The sequence below is a fragment of the Manacus vitellinus genome, unplaced genomic scaffold, assembly GCF_001715985.3.
Source record: "Manacus vitellinus isolate BGI_N305 unplaced genomic scaffold, ASM171598v3 scaffold_68_pilon, whole genome shotgun sequence".
Lineage (NCBI taxonomy): Eukaryota > Metazoa > Chordata > Aves > Passeriformes > Pipridae > Manacus > Manacus vitellinus.
Window position 1 is genome coordinate 1,724,302 of NW_021940744.1, and position 1,074 is coordinate 1,725,375.

The 1,074-nt window shown below is 58.8% G+C and overlaps 1 protein-coding gene across 1 annotated transcript in view; it reads right to left on the reverse strand.

The window, feature by feature from the left end:
• LOC108641536 (maestro heat-like repeat-containing protein family member 7) overlaps positions 1-1,074 on the reverse strand; it is a 13,276-nt gene that overhangs the window by 2,312 nt on the left and 9,890 nt on the right. The gene's annotated exons all lie outside the window — the stretch shown is intronic.

A 1,074-nucleotide genomic window follows, 5' to 3' on the forward strand; every position in this document is an offset into this window, starting at 1 on the left:
GCTCTGCCCATCTGCTCTGCTGCAAGTGTTGAGGCTCCAGCAGAACCCTCCAAGGCCAAGGGCCTTTTGGGCACTTTCCCCTTCCCCACTGCACCTTTGGGCAAGGGTTGCTGAGCACAAGGGTCCTTTTCCCCTCTTCCCCTCCATGGACACCAGGGACTAAAAAAAACTTGCTGGGCCTCTGTGTTTCATAAGATGTCTAGATGTATTTGATATTCCCGTGCTGGTGTAAATGGCCATCTTTGCAGAAAAGAGGCATTTTCCTCTCCAGAGCCAGTCTTGGAGCTGCTGGAGTCTGGAGCAGGGAGCTGTTTGTGCAGCTCTTAGCATGTACAGTTTGGGATGGCCAGGCCTGTGATGGCGAGTCTGAGGTCATCGGTCATTCCTCTCAGGGCTGGAACAGAGAGGAATGGAGGCTACTGGAATCTGGTGGATTTAGATTTCGGTGTCAGTTAAGGTTTAGATTTCTGGACACCCTTGATGATTTTCAAGGTTTCAGCTGCCAGCCTTGAGATGGCAGGGCTGTCAGCAGTCATGTCTTGAAGGGCTAGAAGAGAAAAGACCGGAGCCAAGATCAGAGCCAGCATCTGCAGGGACCCGAGGAGCCCCTCCTGGCAGGGCCATCCCACCCAGCTCTTGCTGTGGCCAGGAGGGAGCAGGGCCCAATGGAATCAGCCAGAAGGTTCTGGCCACCAATCCCCCCTGTGCCCCTGGAATCTCTCTCTGCTCTGTCCATGCAGGGAGCAGAGCCCGGCACAGTTGGGGCAGGATTGCAATTCCCTGCCCAGGCTCTGTGGTCCTCCTGCCAGCCCCTGCTGACAGCCCACTGCCCGCACTCACTGTCAGTGATGACCTCTGTGATGAGCTCGTCCTCCTCCTGCCCCTTTCTCAGGTACTTGCTGGCGATGCCTGGGAACACAGATGCCGTCAGTGCCCCAGTGGCACAGCTCCCCCCTGGCAGCGCTACCGGCCCGGCCACACACCCTCGGGGCTCCCCAGCACATCCCTGGGCCCATCCTGCTGCCGCTGCAGCAGCCGGGGCTGGGGCCGAGCTGCAGCGGGGCGGGAGGGACC